A 24,553-nucleotide genomic window follows, 5' to 3' on the forward strand; every position below is an offset into this window, starting at 1 on the left:
GCTGTTTCACATGAGGGAAACACTGACACAGTAACCTAACTGCTTATTCGGTATTCAAAGCACAGCACACATTCACACAAAACCTTGCTGCAGCTTACTGCAGCAGCAGCTTACAAGAGGGTGGAATATTTTATAAGAGGGATCTAGAGAAAATAGTACATGACCATGCAGTGGTTAGTGATAACTGCTCCCCTCAGCTCTATGCTGAGCTTCAAAGCAAATAGCTAAGCCCTTCCAGCAAAAAGAAGCATGATTGCTGAACAAGTGTATGCCTTGGAGCCCACTCTTCCAGTTACAAAAGGTATCCTTATGTTGTATTATTTCATTGTGAGGCTTAGAGTTGTGTGTTTATTTCTAAGAACTGCAGTGATTGTAGTTTCAGAAGTATTTGGTCATTTTTATTAATAATTGCAACAATTATTTCATCTGTCCCATTCATCTCTAGCCCTCTCCAGCAAAGAGGAGTGAGGGTCATCCCCCAACCTTCTGGTCTGGATTAAAACATTTCCCTGCATCAGGGGATGTGTAGCCTTACAACGCTTCTGAGAGAAGGAACTGAACCTGGTTCTCTCACACAACAGACAAATTCTCAGACTGTTGAATTACTGCTTAAAAAGAGACTGGGAACATCACCACTCCCACCACGTCCTCTTTTGCCTCTAGCTATGCTTAGTCAGAGTGAACCACGAGAGGAAGGGATGTGAGGGTGGTAGGTAAGAGGTCTTGGTGGGATGTGAGTGTGAGCAAGGTGTTAGTTGGTCGGTGACATCAGGCACTGGGGTGAGGCAGCTGAGGTGATTTTCATGGCTAAAGGAGTTACCTTATGTCAGCTGGGCTGGTAACTGATTACCTGTGAAATATGGGGTAAAATGCATGACCCTGTATCTCTTTGCTTTGCCAAGGGGGAGGTGCCCACTGCCAAGATGGAACAACTGAGAATAAACTTCACCAAGCACCTTTACCCTCACGCTTTCAATGGGTTATCCTAAACTTACTCACAGACAAATACTGAAATGAGTCTTATTTGCATGTAGCCTCATAAAAATTGACCTTTTGTACAAAGAAATTGTTCTCCCATGTTAAAGAACTCCTTTTTTAGATTTGAGATTTTTTTTAAATTCTTGCCAATATAATACATACCATCTATGAATCTGAACCTACAGAATATAATCATGCTAAAATCAGGATGGTTATATTTCTATTCCCCATAGTTTAAAAAGAAATTTCATGTTCTGCAGCAGATCCCAACTTCCTCTGCTCTGTACTTTAACTGCTTGGGCCACAGCTTTCCCCCATGCTGCTCCCTGAGTTGCAGCAGTAAAGCTATTTGTGAGGCTGGGCCATGAACCATATTGTAAATTGGTTTTTAAAAAAGGCGGGGGGGGGGGAGCAGAAAACCACCCAGCAAAACCCACTATTTTTTTGCCTCCTGCAACTACAGAGGGAGTTGCGTACTCCTATACAAAGTGAATGTCCCATGGGCAGTAGAGTTTTTTCAATTCAGTGACTTTTTACAACCACGCCGGACTCACTTTGCACAGAGCACAAGAAGAAACCAGGCATTCAAGGAGTGAGGCAACAAAGAATTACGGAGGAGGTCACAAAATCTGAAATGAAATGTCATTGTGGGAAAATGATCAAAGCATGCACCCAGGGAAGATAGATGTAGACTGCCTAAAACAGCTGTGCAATTCTTTAGGGACTCAGTGGAGTTTTCGCTGGATCTGTGTTGCAATTGTTCTCATGGTTCATGCTTTGTAAATCCATAGCTTGCTCTAACTTGTAGTGGTGTGAACTTGATGAACTGCTGCTTGGGTCATTTGATATTTATTTTAGTAACTTAAACTTGGGTTCCCCCGCCCCAATAAAATACAACTCAAAAGCAACACTCCAGACTTTTCTACAATACAAATTTAATCCCACAGATCTGAAGATCAGAAGTGAATAACAAACAGAAAAAATACTTGGAGAGAGTAAAAGGATTAAACAAATAGCTTTCTATAGAAATATTTTTTTTTAAAACCTTGTGGAATGTGATAGAAAACTGAGGTGCAGCAGTATGTTTGTGACCATCAAGGAGTGCAGTTCAAAGGGCTTAAGTGCATTCTGGAGGATTTTTTTAATGGGAAATTTGCAGGTCGCTTTCCTCTCAGTGCTGCGGTCTCCTCTGCTTTCTGATTGTCAGCTGTTGAAGGAGTGGCTCTCGTTCCCAGATCTCTGAATGTGTTTGATTTGGGTCCCTGCTCCAATTTCCCAGCTGTTACTTGAAGGCCGTTTTGAGGTTTGGAGTATCTTCTCTGCCTCACTTGTTGAGCCCACAGAGGCCTCCAAGAAAACTAGGAGATTTGCCAAAGCATACAGGGTCAGAGGGAGTCCCCAAAACTGTGGTCACCCTTGCAGAAACAGCAAGCTTGGCAGCTGCAGCCCTGGTAGTCCTGGGAAGCAGAGTTGTTTGTTCATCCGGAGAATCAAGAGCAGCACCATAAATCTTTTTTGCATGGGTAGGACTTGCAGTTTGTCTCACTCGTGTCAGTGGGCTCCATCTCTGCAGTGTCCAAATAGCTCAGCCTGAAAAATCCCAGGCACGGCATTACACTCGCTGTTGAACCCTCCCCTCATTTCTCTCAGATCCCGCAAGTGCTCCTGTCCCTGCCAGAAGCTTGAATGTTTATTGGACCAAACAAAATGGAGAAAAACAGAAAGAAGAGTGCAGTGCTGTTGTTCTGCAGTAGGACATCTGAGGCATTAGACGTCCAAAAACCTCAGTGGATAGGCATGCTGTCTTTCAGGTGACAGTCTTGCAGTGTGTTAGGGTTTGAGAGCTCTTTAAGCTAAAGGGTTAAAACAGATGGATTCAAAACAATACAAAACCAGTCACTATTCCCTTCGCATTCAGTCATAGGATTAGTTAGAAGACACTGAGTGATGTCCAGCAGACAAACAATTGTTGGCCCTGTGCTAGGATCACACCCTGTGTTAATTACCAGTAGTTAGGCTGTGTTAAGTTGTGGTTATAGAAGACGTGTGTGCCATCTGAAGACAGCTGTGCTGTGTCCCCCCTTGGAATGCATTTGATGGATTATTTCAGTTTCTGCTTTTGAAACTATTAGAAAAGTGAAAACATCATTATACCTTTCTGCCTGCTATATCATCTAGCCGGGTTCTTGCCCAAGCAGTGCTAGTCTGTTCAATCTACCTATGGCCCTTACTAGGTGTGTACATCTTGCATGTCATCTTCTTGCATTTATTCAGGTACAAAAGACTCACGGTAACTCTTATACCTATTAGTAAATACAGACCTTTTAGTGATTACCACTGTACTAGTATGGAAGACCATCTACTGTCATCTTCCAGAGACTTATGATCTGAGAGGTGTTGTTCCTTCCTCCTTTTAGGCAACATCTTAACTTTATCAGCTGCTGTTAGCTGTATCCTATTTTTTATATTTACTGACTCCTCCTATAGACCAATTACCCTCTTACTCATCATTTAGCTGAGTTATATATATATATATACAAACACACACCTTTCCCCTCAGCCCCAAGCAGTACTGCACACCTATTTGATAATTTTGGGTGGGCCTTTTGTGTTTTATAGCATGAGAAAACAGGCCATGCAAATATTGTAGTGATTAGTGTTGCAGCCTTTCTTACATAAAAATCTGAGTTTGAGGCTCATGGGATGGCATGCACCTTAGAGCATTCATGACTTCAATGCATTAAGATATTTCCTAACTTAAAACCAAAATAAAATCCATCTGCTGACACCACTTACTTCTAACTTCACTGTATCTAGCCAGACCATACTGAAATAATGCATAAACCTTGTTGTGGAGCCCATGGAAAGTGAGTGAGATCACTGGAAATTCAGCCCAGATTCAGTCAGGACCTGGCCCCAGTTTACTTGATTCACAAACTCTGGAGTGTGGCTGATGAACACTGTGTACTATTATCCATGTACAAATTGCCACATGAAAGGGCAATTTTTCTCTTCCTTCCATGAAGCTGTTCTTTCTTAAGCTCTGTGGCACCTTTTTTAGACTTCCTCTGGATGTCATTGGTGAAAATGAGAACTGTGTACAGGAAAGCTAGAAGAGAAATTTTAGTGTTTGAGGGTGATCTTAGGAACTGAGTAGGAAGCTCAGGTGGTAAACTGGGAGAAACAAGAAGTGACCTGTATCACCCAAGCCTCTGGGATTAAATGCCAGGAAGTTACATGTTCTCCTCCTGGCTCTGCCAGCTCAGAGCTTTTGTTTGGAAGTAATGTCGGCCTAAACTCTTCCCTTCTGTCATCGCTGATCCCAGCTCCTTCTTCCCACATTGTCCTTCCTCCCCTCACATGCACACATTTGTTTTCTCAGTTGTAAACCAGTTGCAACGCAGAGAGGGGCTAGAATAAACTCCCCTTATTCTTTTGCAGTATGGTTCATTGTTGCGGTTCCTGATCCCAACCCGTGCATGCTCGAGTTGGGAAGAGTGACAGTATGGAGCAAGGCTGGGAACTCCCTTAGCTGGCACTAACTCCACAGGACAAGGCCAGTGGACTGGTGGTCTGAATTACCACCTACCTATGGGCCTGTTGTTTCATGTTCTGTCCCTGCTTTCCCCCTCCCTAAAGCCAGAAGACCTTACAAGTGACCATCCATCTCTGAGATGTTCGGAGGATTAAATAGCTAATACCGCTTCAGGCCAAGATTTCTCAAACTGATACTAGGCTTTTAAAATTGACTTGGGCCTGAAAAGTCCCAAAATAAGGCTCTGAATTTTGGAAGTATAGCAAGTTTGACAGTGATTGTACTGAAATAAATAGATTTACATACACTTCCAGAAGCCTGGATGTGATTGAAAAAACTCTGTTTCCTGATCATTTGAGCTTTCATGGATGGTATTTACTGTCACTCTTTGCCCCCTGTTTCTCAAGTTGTTTAAAGGGATGAAAGAAAAATAGAAAAAGTATCCTGCATGAGCTTTTAAACAGAGAAATATAAGCCTCCTTAAAATGGATTAGCATAACGTATTTAAAATTTCAGAGAAATACAGATTTTTGGCATGCCACACAAAAGAGCAGAATTACTGTTAGCACCTTTAATCCAACTCTGAAAAGCATGCTTTATTTTATGTTGTCTACTGATGCCCCAAATATCCATCTTCAAAAGTGAACTTTTCCATTTCTAATGAGAATAGTGATCAGAATCACCCCAGCACTCCCCTTGTTCCCATGTTCCTGCTTCTTACTGCATCCAAACCAAATAAAGACATTAATGAGGATTAAATCCAAGTCAAGCTAAAACGTCAGTTTTTTCTTCTTAACAATGCATGGTTGGATTAATTTGTGAGACTATTGTCTCTTTTTCATCCTTATTACACTGTTTATCAGCTGATTGAGCTGTGCTTGTATTTGTGGGCAGAGACCAAGAATGGAAAAGATAATCCTCAAGGTGCCTGAGAAATTAAGATTGCAGGATCATTCCTGTTTTCCACACAAACCCTGCTATAAGACTCATGATCACGTGTCTGGAAATATTTGCTTTTGACAATGTGATAAAGATAGTTTTCTTTCAAATAATGAAAGAGATAATTAATTTTTTGCTTAGCAGAAAAAAGATCTACCTGACTTACCAGGCAGCAGAACAAGCTGTTTACACTTGCAGAGGAAGGGAATATGTAGCTCACATTTTGCACTTCCATCTGCTGCCTTTACTTTGGTGAAAGGCAGGTTTCAGGTGGAAAAAGTAGTCCAATGTTTGGTTTTCTGATGCCTGGAGTGCAGAAAGAGTTCAGCTGATGTCTTGTTGAGAGGAGTGGGCATGAATAAAAATAATGGATAGGCGTTAAGTGTCTGATTTGTATTTGTTTGTGTTATCATATTTGGGAGCATTTCTGTTATAATTATAAGCACATCCTAAAATAGAGCAATTTTATCAAGTGTGAAAATGAGTCAGGTAACTACTTCTAAGCAGTGCTGGAGTCATCTTAATGCAGGGCAATAATTTTCACCTTTGGAGTGCAAAAATTGGAGCCTAAAAAAAGGAGAGAAAGTTTTTGTAAAATGTTATGTCTTTGAAATGGTTGTTCTTAGTCTTTGTTCTACTTCTCCTGAAGAGCAGGAAGAGCAGAGGAGTGGGAGATTAACTAGAGTGATCAGCAGAGGAGGAGCAGCTACGTAGGGTGGGCTGGGGCTGAGGTCCCATGATGTGACATGACAGTGACCTGACACCCTCCAGCTGTGAGATGTTCCTGCATGAGGCCAAGGAGCCAGCTGTCCTAGCCAGTCCTCAGCAGAAAATTAGAGGGACATTCACGTGTTTATTGTTATACTTTGGAAAAGGTGCAGCTGGTATTGCATGTTATCCATTTTCCTCTTGTCCTTTTCTGTTGTTTCTTAAAGCATCCTTTGTACAGCTGCCCCATATATCCTTTGCAAGTGAGAAGGATTATCTCATCTGAGCACTGAAAAGTTTATTTTTCCCAGGTTTGTAGGAAGATGCTGGAGCCAGTGGTTATTAGTGACTCCTCACATTTGAGTTCCTCTCTTGTTACTGCCAGTCAGAGATCAACAGAAAGATTACATAATGAAATAACTCATTTCAAGGGGATTTAAGCTCCTACATACCTTTTCCAGGCTTTAGCTGTGTCTCAGTTTCCCATTTGCAACAGGCATTCCCATCTCAAATGAATTGCAAATCTGTGATAATTAGGTGTTTCATAACTTATTCTAGAGGGTAGAGGCATCTAAATACAATGCATAGCAGGGGTCTTGGAGACACAAGGTTATCTCCTTCTGTGTGTATCTACTTCTTCCTTACTGGGGATCTTGCTAGTTAAAAAAAAGAGAGAGAGAGAGAGAGAGAGAGAAAGTACCATGCCTGGACAGTTCATTATGCCATTAACGTTACTAGAATTTTTTTGTGACTAACATTTTACAGATTTTATGGAAAAAACAAAGTCTTTGTCACCTCCATGGTTCTAAGAATAATTTGGTGATTTAATTCCTTGGAAATATCTTTTCTTTTTCATGTGCTCATTTCCTCAGTCTTACTTTATGAGAGAGAGAGAGTTTTCAAAAATATTCCAAGAAATGAAGCAATACAGGACAAATGACTGAGGTTTTGGAATGTGGCGATGTATTTCTTTGGGAATCCTTGAAGCAGATGAAGTGATAGACAGAAATGTTTCACTGTAGTTTCAGCCTGGAGAACTTGTCATTTCAGAGCAGCTGGAGCATTGGCACAAGCTCCCATGTTATGTTTTTCCTTTAATCCGTTCATGATTCCCCCCCAAATTATTCCGTTCTTTGGCTTAAAATGAAAATAAGCAAATCCACTATGCACCTAGAAAAATATAAAGCTCTGGTCCTTGCCTTATGCAAGCCTGTATTCACATTCATAAAACTAATTTGCTCCAACTAAAAATGTAGCCTTTAATCTGTTTTCGAACTACTAAAATGGAATAATCAAGAATTATTTATTGTCTAAGGTTCAGATGGATTTAAGTGCAAAGGTACCATAAATCCCTTCTCTCTTTCTCTCTTCCTTTTTTTTTTTTTTTTTTTTTTTTTTTAAATCCAGCCAGAATTCTCTATCCTTCCAAGGTTTAAACTCATCTTGTCTTTGGGGATTAAGGTTGACAAAGAAGTAGCTTTGAGGCTTGCTCCATGTTCTCTTCCTAAATGTTTTCCATGTTTTTTGGTATGTGCTTTATACTCATTTTGTCCAAGTAAAAATAGCATGAAATAGTGTAGTCATGCAACCTGTCCGAGGTAAGATTAGTTTCAAGGATTTTTTGCCCAAACTATGTACTGCAGGTGAGAATCTCTTCTCCCAAATGAAGGACCAATATTAATTTCAATATTTTGCTCTTCATAGCTGCATGTTCCCCACTGCCGGCTGAGGATCCAGTAGAAAGCCATGACTTTGGAGGAGACTAGAAGCCTGCTTAAAACAATGAGGACCGGGCCGCTGTTCCTCTAAAGTCTGGATCATTTTGCGGGCTAGAGTTTAAACAACACACATGAATACAGCTGATGCACTGGAATTAAAGCAGAAAAGCATGAAACCATGCTCGCCATGGTTAACCATTATTAATGATCATGTCTGTGTTGGTGGTGTTTTGCACCTCTGCCAGCTAGCTTTTGAAGATGAACATGCCTAATTGGCTTATTTGCAGGAGGAAAGATGACAATGAGGTATCAGAGAGAGCAGATCCATGGAAAAATAACGATGATGGAAAACATGGTGAGTGGAAGGAAAGCAATTCGTAAGAGAAAGGTATTAGAGACCTTTCCTTCCTTTTCTCTTTTTCCCTCCTGAGGGTGGGGGAGTGTGTCCTTCCAATTTTCTCTGCACCACAGTTTTTTTCCATTTCAAGGTCAAAAAGGACCATTGCAGTAAATCAGTCTGATTTCCTTTGTAGCACTAGCTACAAAACTTCCCCAAATTAAGCCTCGATCAAAACCATGTGTGGAAGAGAGGGCAAAAGGAGCCACACCATGAAAAATCAGCTGTTCGTTCTAGGCGAAATGTGCGTGCTTCGTGTAGTTGGCACATCCTAATGCTTGAATTTGGTGCAACTGCAGAACCCTGGCAGAGGAGCTGCCACTTGGTCAGGACAGTGGCTATGTGCTGAGGCAGCGAGACAGGAGGTGGCAAGGTAAGGCATGGGTGGCTGGGGTGCAGCCACCTGAGGCAAGGCTGTCCCTTCTTCTGTTTGTGTGTGTATAGGTCTGTTTACTTCCTGTTAACAAAAGGAAGACATAAAGTTATGTCATTGTATAGATAAAGCCATGCTGTGCTTAGAACTTGGCAGCTGCATGCAATTCTGGGCCAACCCAACCCAAATAGGCAGCAGAACTGGAATAAATATGGACAAGTGTGTCCTGGTTTCAGCTGGAATAAAGTTAATTTTCTTCCAAGTAGCTGTATAGTGCTGTGTTTTGGATTTAGGAATGTTGATAACACACTGATGTTTTTAGTTGTTGTTAAGCAGTGTTTATACTAAGTCAAGGATTTTTCAGCTTCTTATGCCCAGCCAGCAGAGGCTGGAGGGGCACAAGAAATTGGGAGGGGACACAGCAAGGACAGCTGACCCAAACTGGCCAAAGAGGTATTCCATACCGTGTGACGTCATGCCCAGTATATAAACTGAGCAGAGTTGGCCAGGGGTCACAACAGCTCGGGGAGTGGCTGGGTATTGGTCAGTGGGTGGTGAGCAACTGCATTGTGCATCACTTGTTTTGTATATTCTAGTAGTAGTAGTAGTATTTTTAGTATTATTTTCCTTTCCTTTTCTGTCCTATTAAACTGCCTTTGTCTCAACCCATGAGTTTTACTTGTTTTGTTTTGGTTTTTGGGTTTTTTTTTTACGATTCTCTCCCCCATCCCACCAGGGGGGAGTGAGTGAGTGGCTGCATGGTGCTTAGATGCCGTCTGGGCTTAAACCATGACAAAGTGTAACACGGGTTATCCCAGGTATGAGATGTCTTCAGTACAAGGAAGAGTAAATAGAGTAGGACTTTTAAGGTTTGGTAAAAGAGATGATGTGGGGAAGCAGGTCTGTGAATTCGTGTATGGTTCAGAGAAAATGAATGGTGGATTCCTTAACCATTTTCATAGTTTAATATTTCTGTATTAAGCTAAAAAGCTTGTAGTGAAATTATGGTGCAGCAGCTTTAGACAAAAGTGAAGAATGTCTTTTTTTTTTTTTTTTTTTTCTTCCACAAGACTTGTGATAGTATTCTCATAACTCATTGCTGCAGGATGTATTGAAGTCCAGAACTATAAACAATTTTTTTTTTAAATTATTTTACAAGTCCATGAAAGGTAGGCCTATTAGTGATTACCAAATGCTGTGGACCAGGATGCAATCTACACATGCCCCCCTGAAGCACTAATTTGCTAGTAGCTAAGAGGGCATTGTGATCACAATTACTTTGTGACAAATACTTTATATAAATATCTGTTATATTTCATGGGTCTTTTACCCTGAGCTTCCACTGTTTGTACTTTTAAAACAGGACAGTAGGCTAGCCGGATCTTTCGGCTGAGGCAGTATGTCAGATCTTAAGTTCCAGGATCTAGGGGAATTACTCCATATACATTTAAGAGCCTTTCCACTGCTTTTCCCCTAAGAAATAGGTGAATTTTACTAGTTTTATGAAAATAAGGCTGGCAGTCTTCTGGTTTTTCTTCCATGTTTTCATTTTCTTTCAGTGAATTAATCTGTACAATGTCCTTTATTAAAAAAACAGTACTGAGACTCAGAGACTTGATTCTAAGTAATTGTATGAAACCTGCCAGTCCCCAAGGCTTGTTAAATACTTGTTCAAAGTAGATTTTACAAACTTAGGAGCAAATTGAGAACTTGCTTTCAAAGATGGGACATTTCAGCTTTCATAGGAAAGCTTCATGAATCTTTCTTTGTGCTTCCCTTGGTGGCCTGAAGGATTAAAGTTAAGAGGGGCCAGGTTTCAGTTCTGGAAAAGCACTGTGAACTGTTGAATTTGCAGGGTATTTTGAGATAGCAATGTGCAAATAAATTTTAAGTGAGGAGAAAAATATGGACTACCTGAGTAGATGAACTACGTATTTTTGGTTGCAGGCATAAAGCGTATCTTGGCTTAGACACCAGCAACGCTGTTGAACCCTCTTATTATATCTATCTGAATAAATCCAAAGCAATACCATAAAAATTCACCTGTGAGTCATTCTGATGTAATGAGCCACTCTGAATTTAAGGAGAATTTGGCCCACCAGGTGAAGGTCTCCTTTCAGCACTCAGCAGCCTGTCCAGTTCTGCTTCTCCCATTTGAGATTAAAAAGTATTTCCCCTACACTTGTTGTAGTTCTTCTTTTAAAGTTCATGAAATGCATGTCTGGGAAGTACACAAAAATTGCAGGCATGGACTCACGTATCACTTCGTAGGAACAAAATCCACATTGAGGTCACAGTTTCTCTAGCGATACTGACAGAGCATGCAGAGTGAGAAAATGTGATGCGGAGGTGTGTGCAGTGCCAGCAGCTCATGCAAATTAAATATTCAGTCCCTTTTATTTCACTTGTGTCAGTGATTTCCTCAGCCAGGCTTCAGTGGTTTTAAAAGTGCAGACCTGCTGCTTTCTTCATCACTTGCAGGGCCACTGGGACCTGCACTCAGCGTGCTCTATGGGAGTCAGCAGCTGCTTAAATCAGAGAAGGCATGTGGCTGATTGAATCACCTGTCATACTGATTTATGGAACTCGAAGGTCATTTCTTCGTGGCTTGTAAGTGATTTTCTTTGGATGAAAAATATAAAAGAAGAAATTGTAGATGACCTCTTTATTAAGAAAAATGTAAAAATAATGAATAAAGACAGATTATATTTTTGGGGGTAATTCCAGTGGAGGAAAAAACCTTTCTCCCATAATGGCATCCATAGTTTAAAAAAAAAAAAAAAAAGGAAATAGAAAGCCCCATTCACCGCTGACAATATCTTTACAATGTACTGATCTATCTAGTGGTTTCTGACTTGGTGGTTAAGTACATTGCCACTCCTCTTCAGACTGAATTTAGGTACTTGCTCTGCAAGCTCTTGCCATAGGTTAAAAAAAGACTGCTTACAATGCATATGTAGTTACCTGAGCTTTTTGTTCTAGTTCTGGTGTTGCCATGCACCCAGCTAGCATCCAGCCCTTCATATCATGCCCGTTTTCAGTGCATAGTTTGTAGAGTAAAATGCTGTACAAGAAAAAGAAAGAGGAATCTGTTCTGTAAGAATACAGCAGACATACCTCAGGTACTACTGCAAGAGATCTATTGCATTTTAATGAGGAATAATTTCTTTGTCTGGAAGAATTTATCTTTTTAAGCTTTTAATTGAAAAAAACCCAAAGATGAAAGGCTAAATAAAACATATTTTCATTTATCTTCATTACACTAGTCTGAGTATGTCTGGAGAAGAGTTTTTTTTCTGGCATGCTAGAAGTCATGTGTAAGAGCAAAACTTGGCCTATTTATTTTATTCTTTATAAAGACTTTTCCTCATGCCTTTCATTCCTTTCACCCATCACTCCTGAGTAGGAATGTTGTTGATCGCATGGATAAGACTGAGAGCAAAACTCCATGAAGACCCACGAGTGCCAAGTTTCACCCTTGGTCTCCAGGTATCACATGCATCAAATACTGCTTCTATTTTTGTGGAAGCAAAAAGCTTTTCAATAGTGAGGCTCCTGGTCACTGAGTAATATAGAAACCAGGGCAATGCAAAGGCTGTTACCCATCAGGAATCCTCAAAATAACCAGAAATGCCCCCATGGGAGACTCGGAGCTAAAATAAGTTAAAGCTCAAACTATGCAGAACAGATTTCAGAAATCCAAATCGCAGTTTGCAGAACTGCAGTTCTGGTGCAAAGTCTGGTTTTTTTCTGCTTTTTCACCTCACTAATGAATCAAACATTGTTTTCTTGTCACACACCAGAAAATTTTGTTCCACAGACCTATGCAGTTGCTGCCTTAGCAGCTGAGCTTCGTTTCAGTTCTGGCAAAGGAACTAGGTGGATCCACAGGGAAGAACTGCAGAAATACAGAATTTATAGAACTGCTTACAGCTCTGCCACAAAACTCTGACAGCTCAAATTAAAAGTAAGGGATGGATTAACTGTACCAGCATATGCCGTTAATATAGATTTATTTCTTTACCACTTTGCAATGATAAGTCAAAGCTGATCAAAAAAATGCATCCTTTCGAAAGGGCTGATTGTGAAGCCTTAGTGATTGCTCTGAATGACAGTCTCTGGGACCGCAAAGTCAGGCAAGGTGGATGAACTGATTTTAAATGCATAGTAATTTTTACCTTTAGAGTCAACTCAAATCAATGTTTTCCTTTTTTACTTTCCAGAAATGTTCATCATAACTTTTCCATTATTTTATGTCCTTTTGAAATTCTAGGTTCCAGACAGGATGAGAAACAGAAGTGCAGTAATTCTGTGAAAGAAATGGTTGTTCCAGCATTTCTGGCTTCTCGGGGAGGAAATAAGTAGTATTATATTTTCCATATAAAAGAATAAACATATGCTTCCAGTTGCAGTGACCTTTCAGATTAAGTGAACAAGACAAAAGCAAAAAGCAACATCTTCGTGAGAGGGTGGATGGTGTTGGCCTGATTGCTGCTGTCTGGAACCCTGCTAAATAATTTATGCTTGTTCAAAGTGGATGTACAGTGCTACCAGACTGCAGGGGCACATTTACGCTCACTGCACAGGAGTTCAAACGTCAACATAAGGCACCAAACTGAGGGGAGAAAAAAAAGTGGAAGAAGGAGGGAAAAAAGGGAGAGGCAGCCTTTTTTTTCTTTTTTAAGGCAGGCAGTGCACCAAATGAACTTCCACCTGCCTCCTGAACTTCTACGTATGTAGGGATTCAGGAAAAACAACTTTGGGCTGCTTCTTACACTCACTGCAATTGTCTCGGAAAGTTCACAGCCCATTTGCTACAAACCCAAGAGATCTGGATAGTTTGGATAGACATAGACATCCAGGTGCTTACCTGAAGCAAGGTTGCACTTCAGACTTGAGTTATGTTTTTAAGACTTGTTTCCTTTTTTCCTCTTCCGTGCCAGATGTTGCAAGCGACTTGTAGGAGGGCGGGAAGGCACCTCTCTCCCCATCTGCCCGTGGGAGGAGCTCACAAGGCCCTGCTGTGGTGGAAGAGCCACCAGCTGGACCTGCCATTAGGAGCACGTGCCTCCTGGCAGTGCTTTGCCCTAGGAGGAGCCTTGCTCAAAGGGACGTGCCACTCTGTTACGGGCAGTTCCATGCCCTCGCTGGAGGTCGCCATGTGCCAGGGGTGTCTGGTCGACCGGCAGCTGCTCAGCCAGACCTGACGTGTGGGATCTCAAAGCTGAAGAGAGACCATGGTATTTTTATGACAAGGGGAAGTACCACTGCAGAAGAAGATGAAATGTCAAAGGGATGAGGCTCTTGCTCAGCATGCAGCAGATTCTCAGTTTTACCTGTTCTTTTCCAAAATAAGCATGTCTTTAGAGGGGGAAAAACAATGAAATGAAGTTTTCCTCATTTCCTGAGCAAAATCCAAACATCAAGTAATTACAATTTGCTTTTGTTTAAATTAAAAATAAAAAAAAAGTCATGCATACATATTATATTCATATTGCTATATATACTTTTAGTTCTTACAGTTATTTTTGGCTTTTCTCACAGTGTAGTTTTGCTTTATTGTCAGTAGCCAGCAATAGCTGTTCAGCAGCCTGTGATAATGTCTGTATAGCACTGCAGGTCTCCTTGTTGACCTTTAGACATTTTACAACGATAAGAAGTTACTATTTTCTTTATCTTGCAGATGAAATACAGACGGTGGGACAAGAAGTGTCTTTTTTTGTTCTTGTTTTGTTGTTTCTTTTTTTTGCTCAGGGTTGCTCAAGGAGCTGGTGCAGGGCTGAGAATGACGGTCATACAAACCATGCCCAGGAGCTTGGTTCTCCCCAAACGTGGCTGTTGCATTTCAGCAGTGGATTAAAGCAGAGGAGATTTGCTGCCTCTCTGAGGAAAGTCCTGCAGAGACATCCTTCTGCAGCAATCTGTGTTAGGGAGAAAAAGGTAATTAAGACATTTAAGGTATCAGCACAGAAAGCTTCCTTACTGGTTACTACTTTGTAGTTTATATGAGCCTTTAACAGATATAATTTGGCTATGATATTTGCTGTTTTGAAGTATGGCTTTGTGATCAGTGACCTTAGTAGAGAGCAATACTCTTTTTCTCTGTGTGGTAGGGTTTGAGGAGAAATGGTTGCTCTGGTTTTTGTCCTGGGAGAGCAGGCATGTCGGCAGCAGACCCAGAAGCATTTTGGAATAAGAGCCTAAAGCCCTTATGGATGACAAGTGCTACGTAAATCAAAGGTAGTGAAGATATGATAAGATAGGAAGTAATAAATTCTGGAAGTAAGCTGGTCCAGTTGTATACGAAGTTTGGTTTAGATTTATTGTAGGATTTATATTGTGGTGTAAAAGACCGGTGCACAAAATCACTTGACAAGCAGTTCTCCAGAGAAGTGGTTTCAGTCTACGTTTGGCAGAGCCCTCATGGCCTGTGAGCTACTTCTGAGGGGATCAATGACAGGTAAATAAGAAAGCAAGGTACTGTCAATAAAGTGAAATTTCAATCATCAGAAGGCTAAACCACCACTAAAAAAAATGTTAGGAGGCTGCAAATCAATTTAGTTGCAAATCTTTAACCTTGTGTATTCAGTGCTAACGTAGGTTTGTAGGAGAGGAACCAATCTTATGAAGCACTTATCCCACAGAGAGTGGGAAGCATTCATAGCTCTCTTAAATATTCCGTATATTATTGGTAATGGTGACTGACAATTCTTCATGATCCATGTTGTCATTCCAGGAGCTGATATAGTAGCTGAGGCTGAGATAGCAAATCAAATCAGCAGAAATGAATTAACATTTTGTCAGAGCCACATCTGACATAATGTTTGCAAGTTTAGCTTCCCATTGCATGACCACTTTCCTGCAATGTTTTGGAAAGGCAACAGTAGCCTTGAGAATGAGCGCTTCCATAGTGGAGCCGTAATTTCTATTTCTATAGTCATGTAACATTCTCTGAAACTAAGTAAAGCCCTGCTATGGTGTTAAGTGTACTTGATTCTGATCAGAAGGGGAACACTTGTTTGTGTTTGAGGAGAAGAGTCTCAAGAAAATCCATTTAGCTTTGATTGGAAAGAACAGTAATGTGCGTTTGGACTATCGTGTATGAATTTATTTTTTAATTACTATTCCTTGTCTTTATTTTTATTACATTTCTTCCCTTTTCTTTTTCATGCAGTTCTGCCATTAAGTGTTCAGACTAATTCATGGAACTTGTACCACAACATATACCACCAAACTGCCTGGTGGAGCAGTAAACAGCTCATGAGGGAGTTATCTACAGTAGCTGCGGAAACCATACGTCTTTCCCTGTGTAATTTGGCTATTTGGACTACATAAATAGGGATGGGACAGGGCAGACTGGAAGGCACTGTTCTCCTCTTGACAGTCAGATTAGCTGAGCCAGAACCAGTTTCATAATAAATCATTAATTTCATATTGCAAGAAAGAAGGAACGTTGAGTTGCAAGTGTCTCTGCATTGCTGCTTTCTTCCAGGATTTCTTTACAGTCACAATGAATTCCATGTGAAAAATAAAATAGTTGTTTTCTATGGATAAAAAACTAGTCTGCATTTCAATGGATGTTCTATGCATAGGAAAAAAAAGCATGAAAGGGTTAAATAAGTCATTATTACCATGTACACTGTAAGGAACTTAAGTAGGAAGAAGTGTCAGGTAGTTCTCAATGCAGTGTTTTGCCAGAAAAATTTAAGTGGATTATGGATGCAATTACAAATTCTTTGATGGCACTGGCAGCAGCAAAGTCTGACCTGTGAGATGCAATGCATCCTTTAAGCTGCAGCCAAAGATCTAATTAATAATATACCCAGCTGCTGCAACCACAATCTGCCCTTCTGGGCCATGTAGCTTTATAAGAAGTAACCTGTTAACATAAAAAGTCAATATGTGTTTTCTTTCATACTAATATGCATTTCTCTCAGTCACAGAGCCAAGTACCAGGACAACTGGGTATGTAGGATTCTTCCTCAATGCAGGAGGAAATGCAGAAATCTTGCTGAGGCCCCTTCATAACTGACTTTTCCATGATTTCCTCTGTCTATATATGACTTCGGAAGCAAGAATAATGTTTTTGCATAAATAATTGCCCTGAATTCACCTTTGGGAGGTATCTACAGGACTAGAACTTGGCAACCGATAAGGTCACCAGTATCTTCTGCATAATGATCTGCTTGCCAATGTTTAGGTGGTGCTTTGGTCATCTGTAGACTTGACTCTGGATTTCTATCCCTGAAGTAGGAAGCCCATGTCCTAATGTGGCATGGACTAAACATTTTACACCTAATTTAAGGAAACAGGTGATCTCTTTGAGGATGTAGTAGGCAGGAGTTGGTTTTTATGTCAGTGACTGACAAAATGCTGCTGCCATTATAGTCTTACCTATTTAAATTGCTTTCCATGGCCTGGAATGAGGGATTTCCATACCGTAGTGTAGATTATCAGTTTTGATCCTGAAAAATGGACAATAATGCTGTAGCAAGCCTACTAATAATAAATCCAACACAGTCTACAGTACATAACCAAGCTCCAGAACAACTTGGACAATTTTAGAATGAATTCTGATAGATGTCATGTCCTCATTGCACCTACTCTGATATTAATACTGTTGCTTAATACAACAGCAGGGAGCAGAAAGTCTGTCCTCATCTGAGCTGCTCTAGCTCAGGCTATCCAAGGGGATCCTCCTCTGCCAGCTATGCTACAGGACTGTAGACTTGGGCAGAGGGGGTGAAACTGGAGAAAAATCCCAATGTTGCAGTCTAAGACATTGCTCCTGCCAGCTGTTTTACAGGCTGGGCACCCCTGGCAAGGGCTTCAGCAGCTGGTGTGGCAGAGACAGGGCTGCAGGATCCCACGTTAACAGTGTACCTTTCCCAAGGTAATCAAGTTGTTCAGTGATTGACTGAGAGGATGCTGCCGCTTTCAGAGCGTGTTTGGTTTGTAACGCCTCAGGGATTTCTATGTAGCACCCCATCACCTTGCAGGGACGCAGTTTTGTGCGGTCAGTGCTCAGCACTCTGGGGTCCCAACTCCCACTGGGCTCCCAGGAGCTTTGGTGAATATTGATAATTAATCACACTTCTGTGATATTTTTTGCCTGCACGTGCATCATGCCCCTCCTTTGTTGGCTTCTGTAGGCATAACCTCAGCCTCTCCATCTCCAGCTTCCACGCAACGGGTCTCTGACACTGCAGAAGACTTGTTCCAGCTGTAAGTAAGGATGAGACTGGGCTAAACATGCTTTTCCATGCAGCACAGAGGTTCGTAGGGAGAGTTTTCCAGAGGAAGTGTGTCTGTTTATAAGGACCTGGAGTACACTTCAGTTTCAAAACAGTAATTCTAGACTTACTGTTAAGGTTGCAGTGCTATCCTGGACCTGCTGAAGTCTTTTGATAATTGACTGATCTACTGTGAGAGGTTGGGATTTAACCCTGGAGACATCTGGGATGATTTTACAAACTGTGTTACTTGGAGAGAGGAGTAACTGTGATAGGGGGAGCCTATTGCAATGCCTTTGGCTGGCAGCAAAAGGAAAAGGCTGGATTTGGTTTCTACAAACCTCCAGCAAAGTATTGCCCTGGGCTGTTGCCCAGAAAACTGGCTATTTTTAAATAGTAAGTCCTCCTTTTGGAGCAAAGATTACTGATTACATGAGACCCTGGCTGTTTCTCTCGCACTGCCTCCCTCATCCCATGCACACGATGTGTTGATGTCAAGTCTTGTAGCTCCATCATGGTGTAGCCCAGATTCGGCTGCGTGGAGGGAGCCCTCACCAAGTGACTGTTATGCCTGCGGTGTGAGGCTGCTCCCCTCTGCTCGCTGCACCCGTGAGGTGCTTCAGCTAGCTGCTCCCCACTGCTGTCATCATCAGGTGCTTTTATTCACTGCCTACTCCCATGAGTTGTTTCCCAGTTGCCTTTAGTGTGAAGTGGGTGTCCCGTAGCCCTGGGGACCCATAGATGCTCCTTGCTCTAGCTGGAAGACCAGTGTCTTGCTGCTTATCCCTTGTTCTGGGGTTTCTGTTCCTGCAGGCTATAAGCCTTGGAACCGTGCAGGAGCACGATTCGGCACATTCAGGAATGGCTGGCTGTTTCACGTGTTATTTTGCTGACTACAGTTTGCTCAGTTTTATGGCGTGGCTCCAAGACCTTCCAGACCCCACTGGTTTCTCCTCATCCTCTCCCTTCCTCTCTACCAGTGGTCCCACCCATCTTGGTGCCCACTACTCTGCAGCTTTCAGGAGGAGGACATCCTTGCTCACTAAGCCTCAGCCACATTCTGCTATTTTTCAGATGGCTTTCCCTGAGATATTCCCTTTTTACTTCTTGGCTGCTCTTCCTTCCCCTACGCTTCATCTCTGTGTGCTGGGGAGTCCTCTGCATACAGAGTAACTTTTGCAGGCTGGGTCCAAACTGTGTCAGTGAAAGCACTGAGGCAATTTTCCCATGTAATAAATACACCTCACGTGATGCTTAAATCAGATTAGAATGGTGCCCAAGGTGTGTTTTTTAATAAACAGGAGAAGAAAATCCTATCCCACCCTACCACCTCTCCCTCCGGTTATAGAGTATTTCTTTTAAGTTTGTCTTTCAAGACAGTTTAAAAATGGTCTTTTGGCCTGCTGATTCCCTTTCATCAAGCAGCAAGAAAACCACTCTGGTCCTTTCAATCCTGGAGAGCCTCAGTGTATCTACTTGCAAATAAAGAATTCTCCTTTTTAAAAATTGAATCTGACATCGACATCCAAGGGTTAAATTCAGCCACAATTCAAAGCAAGGAAGATTCTTATTTAATTTATTGGTTAAACTGTGCTGTGGGAATGGTACACTATTTGCTGTTAGTATTAGCTGCATGGTATCCCTGGAAGTGTAAAACGGGTGTGTGGTAGAGTAAAAATCGCAGTAAGTGTCTAAAAGACCTCCAGCTGAGAACTTGTATCAGATAACTCTCTGTTTTTGTTTTATTTTCCTTCTTCCACGTTAAAACTCATCTGTTGTAAACTGGCATAATTCTATTTGGGTCATGGCGAGGATTAAAGGAAATATTCTACTTTTTTTCTTACCTACGCAGAGGAGGAGTTTCAAAGCCTCGGCCGTGCTTGGCATCCCTGTGTTTTGGGTCTGCCTGAAGGACTTGGAAGGGAAGGCAGAGAGCGGACCCCGGGAGAGCGGGGCAGGGGTAACTTGCTGGCTGGGCTGGCAGCAGGGCAGCGGGAGAACTGAGTCACAGCCCTGCATCCTCTGCCTCCCAGCCAAAAGCACCTCCCTCTCCCTCTCTTTAACATTAATACAGGGATTTTTTCTGATCCCTCAGTCAGCACGGTGGAACAGCAGTCTAGCCTCGGAGGGAACGTGATGTGGAGCACTTAGGCATTTCTTGCTTGCTATATTCTTCTATATTACTTTTTTATGAAGTGCTTTTAGTTTCAAGGAGTGGCTGACAAAACAGAGGGTAGCTTTGCTGAGAGGAAGCCTTTGCTACAGGAGCAAAGCCCATGCTTACTACAGTCTCAGCTTAAACACGTTTGGTTTTGTGAGCTGTCCCACGGAGTGCTGCTTGGGGAGCGACCCTTTGGGGAGGTGATGCTGGTGGCCCTATGCCGGAGGCAGACGTGATGCACCACCGTGCCAGCGTGAGGATTTTGGCAGCAGGCAGCATGCCCTTCGCCTGCCTGGCCTAGCCCTGCAACGTAGGGCAGGGCTGTGACCCTGCCCTCTCTCCAGGGGAGTTTTGCTGGGTGCTAACATACCCAGGAGGTGCATGCCAGCCCCCCAAGGACAGCCTGGCTGGCTCCTGCAAAAAACGGGAAGAGGGAGAGGGGGCAGGCTGGTGAGCCATCCCATCTCCTGCCTTTACCTGCTCTCAGTACCTGTCTTGGAAAAGGTGCCACACAGTCGTTGAACATTTTATTTCCCCATTGTGCGTGTGTAGCTCCAAAACAATGTGTGGTTTGTGGAGTCTGATGGTCAGGAAAGGAGGATTTGGAAGGTAAATAGGAACTTAAAAGAACTTTTCCTATTGCGAAGTGCTGAGGGTGACTGGGGGTGCCCCATGAAGATGTCCCATGGTGGCACCGACACCCCTGTGCCCACATGTCCCCGCACCGTTGGGCAGCAGAGAGCCTCCACAGCACCTCCCCATCCCCACCCCAGGCTTCTCGCTCATCCCCGTGCCCCAGCCCTGGCTGCAAGAGACCCTTTTCATCCACACCCCCGCAATGCTCTGCTCCGGCTGCCCAAGCAGACCTGTCTCCTCTGCTAAGCTGGGGGAAGAAGGCAGAGCCTGTGGCATCCCTTTCATGTTGCCATGAAGTAAGATTTAGGTGAGATACGTGCAGTAGCATAACGCAGGCAAGGAAAACACTCTTAATGAGTGCAGGGGAAAGCCCATGCGTGATGGGAAGGCAGAAGGGATGGGAGGAGGGATGAGTTTGGGGCAGGCGCTTAAGCTAAGGATTTCTTGGCTATTTTTATGCTTTAATTCCTACACTTAAAAATGACTCAGTTGTTCTTCCTCATATATAATGGGCCCCATGAGAAATTTCCTAGGTTAACAAAACATTGTGCTTGCATAACATCACTTTTGCAATATGTGCTTCTCCCCAGTGAGCAACCTGGGGAGCAGAAATGTTAAATGCCGCTATTGTCAAAGGACTTGCCTTGATCAAGGAACCCAAAGAAAACAGACTTTCTTGTGTAAAACTCCAGGAGCGCGGCTCAAGACGATACAGAAAGTCGAAGGCTGACTCCATGTTTTACAATGCTAAAAGCAAGGGTTGGCTCACGTGGGGCGCGGGGAGTGCTTTGCCATGTGCCAGACACTCTTACATCGGAGGAGGGCCTCATCCATGGAAGTCTTTGGGGTTTCAATAGGCTGGAGTGTAAACCCACTGGTGGAATCATGCTGGGTTGTATGTGGACTCTCAGGAGCGTGGTATCCTGTGCCACGGTCCTGGGTGAGACGAACAGCCTTGTCTTGAGCTCCCTGTCCTGGCCACCAAATATATTTTCCCACTGAAATACCATCAAATAGGGACTACGTGTCTGCACGTAGCAGTGATAGTGATCTGCTGCTTTCTCTTGTGGATGGAGACATGGCCTTTCAGTGCACTAAATAATATGGGAATTACAAAGGTACTGCAGGGCTAAGCAAGAATGTTTTGTTCAAGAAAAAAAAAAAAAAAAAGGAATAAAAGGGATAGTCAGTGCTGGCAAAATTGCAGTGTGGGAAGGATGGGAGACAGAATTCAAAGAGCTTTTGGTTCATTAGCAGGCAAACATGCTGTGACAGCTCATTGTGAAACAAATGCTTTTCTCCATATGAAAATGCAGGTGTTTATTTAAAACAAAGGCTCAGGCTGAAATTACTTTCTGTGGCTGGCTGCCTGGGTATATGTGGCGTCCTTGGTAATCACTGCTTTACCTGTTCACTCAGGAGCAAGGAAATCTAATGCCCTATAAATAAATAAATGTATGATCACTCTGCATTTGTGCAGCACGTGGCACAATGGGGACCTAGGGTTTCTAGGGACTACTGCAGCATAAATAATAACAGTAGGATGAGTACCTTGCTGTGAGAAGGCCTGGTTTGTTTTAAATTAGGTCTTTTATGGTAGTTAGGTGAATCATATTTTTTTAGTATATAATTTTGAGCCCATATGATTCCCCAACTCAAACAGTGCATCTTTTCATTGCTTTTCTCTGCAAAGGGCTGATATATTTCAAGTATTCAGTTACTCCCAAAATGATATGCAGTATTTCTAGGCATGGTTTCACCTGGACTCCAATATAAAAGATACCCAGCCACTGATTCATAACCTGGAGCCATGAAATGTGCATCCCAGGCTCTAGTTATTGTGTAAAGAAACACACAGATCAACTTCTGTGGAATAGAAACTCAGTGGGAATGCTGAAGGTAGGATAGATATCAAGGTTTGTTTTGCATGATTAAACCTCCAAATAATACTGGCTGGTTGGTTTAAAAAAAGCTCAAGAAAAAATGAGATTGGAATCTGTACTTTTTTGAAACTGAAAGTGTTTGTGGGCATTATCTTGATTTTACAGTGTTGAGAAGAGAAAATGTTTAAATGGGGAATTATTTATTTTTTTTTACTTGGATGGCATCAATATATTTTGTTCTGGTTTTTCCATTTCTATTGGCCTTACAGGGATGAATTTTAATTTACATATTGCTATTTTATAATGGTTTATCTGTCAAATCTCTTTGAAATTTATAGCTTTGGCTATAACAATTAATTCTGGAGTGTTCATTTTGCAAAATGCTTTCATCTTTTTGCCCCACTTCAAACTAGAAAAATGTCAAATTATCAGTATTTTCTGGGAAGTAGAAGTGTGCCATTTTTGACCTCTCAAGTCCCAGGCCCATTATGCAAAGCCCTTAAACATATTTTGAAGTTCAATTCAGGTTATTGGGGATTTATGCATGTGTTTAATAACTTTGTTACAGAGTTATAAAGAGAAAAGAATAGCTTCACACTGTGTCAAAACTGTTACCATGGCCCCTTTTCAAGCCCGTATATTATTATTGTAATTACAATTTAGAAAATTATTGCAACTGTACATTAATTATTTTCTTGGCACCAAGAGCAGGCCCATATAGACTGGCACTTTCTCAAATGTTATTCAGTGCTACATACATATACATACATGCATGTGCATATATATATATATGTATGAATATGTATATATCTGTGAATACATTTAACATGTAAATTAGAAGGTATTTTCTTGCACAGGCTTCCAATAGTTAGAACAAACACATTCGTAACAGGGCCAGATAATTTTATAAACAAGATTATACTATACTATTTTACAGTAACATGAATTTGCCTCTGACCCATGGAGTGTCCTTTTATTATAGACTTCAGATCCACTGAATCACTGAATATATTTACATTCAAGTGAAAATCAATACTATGATATTACCTGCATGATGCATACTTATAAATTGGTGGGTTTAGGCCTTTGAAAAGCTTTAACATAGGTTCAATAAAAATTCAAGATTGTGTTTCAGCGTTAAAAAGAGTGGAGACCTGCCATGTGGAAAAGTATGATGCCTGAAAATCTGCAAGCTGATTTAATTGATTAAATTTCCCATTGCAAATACTGTCATAAAAATAAAATCTCAGAATAAAAAAGAAGTATGATATTCACCAGAAGTATTTTAAAAATCACATACTGGAAATAAGGCAAAGCTTCAATTTTGATTTATAAGTTGTTCATCTGTGAACAGGAAAAGTAAATGTTATGACCGAATTAACTTTGCATAAATAGATGTAGCCCATTTTGTGGAGGTCATTCAGCAAGAAAATGCACTTGTTATTACTTTGGTAGGAAAGAAGAATGTCCTGTTTACAAATGTGTCTACTGAATTAGATATTTTCACTTTGTTTGGGATTGCTGCATTAATTTATAAGGCTCCAAACTTGAAGCTGGCAATAGGGTTTTCATATATTTCTCTGAAGACAGCCAAACTGCAGGTGATAGCTCATAAAACATTGCCTCTGAGAGAAACATTAAAGGCACTGGGAGAAATTTATATGATAACTGCAATCAAAATTTTCAGTCCTACCAAGTCCTGACAGACTGCCACGGACCTAAGCCTATGAAGGAAGATCTCCTGATAGAAGGCCTTCTGGACGTGTGCAATGATGTATCTGAATAACCAAAACAAGGCAATACCTTCAATACGTCTGTATTACAGCTCCAGATACATTAGGTCACCACGGGGAGCTATGTAAAACACTGAAATTGTTTTTAAACCTTTGTTGCAAGAACAACATTGCTTCAGTTTAGAGCTATGAAGTAGAAATAATGACTGCATCAAAATGAATGCCTCTATTGGTTAATGAGGGGCATAATTTAGAGAAT

Source organism: Aquila chrysaetos, chromosome 3, assembly GCF_900496995.4.
Source record: "Aquila chrysaetos chrysaetos chromosome 3, bAquChr1.4, whole genome shotgun sequence".
Classification (NCBI taxonomy): domain Eukaryota; kingdom Metazoa; phylum Chordata; class Aves; order Accipitriformes; family Accipitridae; genus Aquila; species Aquila chrysaetos.